Here is a 3,483-nt window from a genome sequence, read left to right as displayed (position 1 = left end):
CACAATTTCAGAGGAACAATTTTTATTGGTGACAGGTTAAGAGGATGATCCAGAGGGAAAGCGTCACTCGCCGCTCTGAAAAACAATGACTTTCGTACCTCAGAGTTAGGCAAGCCTTTTGTATTCTCTCTGGAGCATTTTTTCAGATGGAAGGAACACTGGCAACTTCAGGGCCCAGAGGGCTGCATCATGGGATCCACTTGGGTCTTCCTATGAGTTCTGTCCAAGAGGACTGGTTGGGAGAATCCCTGAAAGCACTTTTTAGCAGTTGTCTATACTAGGAACCATTGCGGAGTTTTTTTTTTTTCTTTTCTTTCCTTTTCTTAACTCAGGAGAAAACTGTAACTGCAACATAGGTAACCCTCACACCCTTAATCACCATCAGTCCACCTACATCATTACTTATTTAAAAGAACAGTTTTGAATGTTTAGACCAGAGTCAAATTGGAGCACAGGAAACTCTCTTTCAGTGGCCGTTTCGTCCACAATGACCTCAAGTGGCTGGTGCCCTTTGAGCAAGTATTCTCCCAGGTGAGGTATAGGGGAGACGGGGTTAGGAAGGCAGGATAGATATGGGCCATGGTGGAAAGGAAGAGACTGTGGGATGGAGGAAACTGAGAACAGATCCCCCTCAGCCAGGCTTTTCATTCCCTCCTGCCCATTATTCCCCCTTGGTTTATGAGTGCTAACTCGGCTTTTTGCAGAATCTACCTGACCTCTGGATGCTCATAAAGAAAGTGTTGGATCATCTACTTCCTGGACCTGAACCTCAAAGTGCGGTCTGAGGACCAGTGGCAAGGTCATCCACTGGGAGCTTTGTAGAAACAGAATCCCCACCACAGAGGAAATGAATCAGAATCTGTATTTTAATGAGATCTCTAGGTGATTTGTTTGCACAAGAAGTGGAAGTAGCTCTGCACTGTGTTATGCAAGTAATGGGGGCTACACAGGCTCTTTAGACCCCAAAGTATCTTTGATAGCTACTTATCGAATGGCTAAACGTTTTTATTCTTTTTAATATTCATTAAGCAGTAAAAACAGCAGGAACTAGGAATCAGAACTTGGAGTTAATTCCTCGATCAGTTCACCTTGAGGAAATCTCACATCCCAAGTGGGTAAAATGAAGATAATGGTAATCATCCTGACCTGAGACAGTTGCTGAGAAAAGCAGATGAATCACAGGCACCTGGCACATAGCTGAAACTTAACAAACATGAGGTCCTTCTCTCTAAAAAAATAAAATATACCTGAGAAATAATTATACTTTCAGATGTTAATGACCCATGTATCATTATTATAAGTTAACTTCTTAGTTTATCTAGAATCTGAGACAAGAGAATGGGAGAAGTTCCAGATGTTAATGGTGAATGGTAGAAAATAAATAGTAAGACTTGATGAAAGGCTTTGGATGAGAAAGCAGGAAGTAGAAAACACCAAACTTTGGTGAATTCCAATGTTTGATGGCTACCATGTAAAAGGGACACTTAGTCCATGTTGAGATCAGCGATGGTAGAAGATTTATGATCATTCTGACAAAAAACATCTAGAATGCTGCAAATGAATTAAAAACAAACAACAAACCAAAGTGTCTGATTAAGAAACCTGTTTCCTACTTGGCACTCTGGTATATGTTGGTGGAAACTCACCTTTGTGACAAGTTTTCTCCCTTTGCTCTTTGGACCTCTTTATTAACCATCTAGGGAGTATAGTGGGGTGGTATGTGTTGTGCAGTTCACACATTGAGATGTATTATTTCAGAACTGAAAGTCTTTTAGAGACCCAAGAAAACACAAATAAGGGAGGAGTCACAGGCCAAGACCAGATCCAATACTTCCGGGCACCATCAATGGCCCATAATGGAGATTGTGGTCAAGGCTTGGCTCATAGGTAGGAGATGCCCTTACTCCTTTCCTATCCCCCTGTTACCCAGCATTAGCCTCCTCAGTGCCCCCTTCATCTCTTTGTTTCTGAGGGTATGGGTCAACGGGTTTAGAAGGGAGGTGACAATGTTGTAGAAAAGGGTTAGGAACTTTCTCTGGGCCTTAGAGGAGCTGGTTCCTGGTTGCATGTACATGTAGATGATGTTTCCATAGAAAAGTGAGACTAACAGTGAGATGGGAGCCACACGTGTTGAAGGCTTTATGTCTCCCTGAGGTTGACTGGATACTTAACACAGCCTTCACGATGTAGCCATAGGAGACTAGGATAAAAGCCAAGGGTTATAGCACGATGCCTACTGCCAGAAAAAAGGCAATGCCTTCAACTGCAGCTGAGTTGACATAGGCCATCCAAATCAAGGCTGGCTTCTCACACAGAAAGTGGTCAACCTTGCGGTACCCACAGCGGGATAATCACAGGGTCATTGGCGACATAATCAAAGAGTTGGCCACCCCACAGACCCAAGCAAGAGATACTAAACCCAGGCAGAGCTGAGGATGCATCATGATCACGTAGTGTAGGGGTTTGCAGACTGCAACAAAGCAGTCATATGCCATGACAGCCAGGAGCAGACACTCTACACCACCCAGACCCAGGCATAGAAGGAACTGGATGGCACAACTAGTGTAGCTGATGGTCTTGTCATATCCATTAAGATTGTAGAGTAGCTGGGGGATGGAGCTGGTAGTGAAACTGAGATCCAGGAAGGAGAGGTGGGTGAGAAAGAAATACATAGGAGTGTGGAGGTGAGGGTCCAGCTGGGACACCAGGATGATGGTAGTGTTGCCCACAAGGGTCAGGAGATAGGCAATCAAGATGACCACAAAAAGGATTCTCTCCAGATGGGGATGGTCAGAAAACCCCAAAAGGATGAAATGGCTTTGGGGGCTGTTATTGGTTACATCCATCATCTCTACTGTACCTGAAGACAAAAATAATGATATTAGTAATAACAAAAACAATAGCAACAACAGCCAACATTAAGGGAGCGCTTCCTTTGAGCAAGGCAGTCTTCTAAGTTTTTTACATTTATTTATTCATTTAACCCTGACAACAATAATACTGAACTGGCACTATTATTATCCTCAGAAAGGAAAACTGAGGCATATACACAAGTAAATTGCCATATCTAGGAAGGTGCAGGTACAGAGCTTTGATGTTTGAACCCAGGAAATCTGGATTAGCATTGTCATATCCTAACCACTGGTGATATTGCTCATTTTAAGAAAGGGAAAGATAAATTTTGTCACGGCAAACCATTTATTCTCCAAGAGACCCAAGTTCTTAAACTCGTGCAGAAACCTCAGAGACCCAAAATGAAGTCCCCAAGTAATTGATTAATTAGAAACAATAAAACTTGCCATAGAGTCATTTCCAATTTATGGCGACTCCATGTGTGTCAAAGTAGAATTGCACTCCTTAGGGTTTTCACTGGCTGTGACCTTTCAGGTGTAAAACACCAGGCCCTTATTCTGAGGTGCCTCTGGGTAGATTTGAGGTGCAAAGCTTTTGGTTAGTAGCCAAGTGCTTAGGCCACCCAAAAAG

At 43.1% G+C, this 3,483-nt stretch overlaps 1 pseudogene; it reads right to left on the bottom strand.

Moving 5' to 3' along the window:
- Positions 1 to 1,694: 1,694 nt before the first annotated feature.
- Positions 1,695 to 3,225, bottom strand: LOC135230410 (olfactory receptor 2W3-like; annotated as a pseudogene).
- Positions 3,226 to 3,483: the final 258 nt, after the last annotated feature.

Source organism: Loxodonta africana, chromosome 2 (genome assembly GCF_030014295.1).
Source record: "Loxodonta africana isolate mLoxAfr1 chromosome 2, mLoxAfr1.hap2, whole genome shotgun sequence".
In the NCBI taxonomy this organism is placed as follows: Eukaryota; Metazoa; Chordata; class Mammalia; order Proboscidea; family Elephantidae; genus Loxodonta; species Loxodonta africana.
The sequence above is the reverse complement of the archived record's forward strand: the minus strand, read 5'-3'. Positions and strand labels throughout refer to the sequence as shown.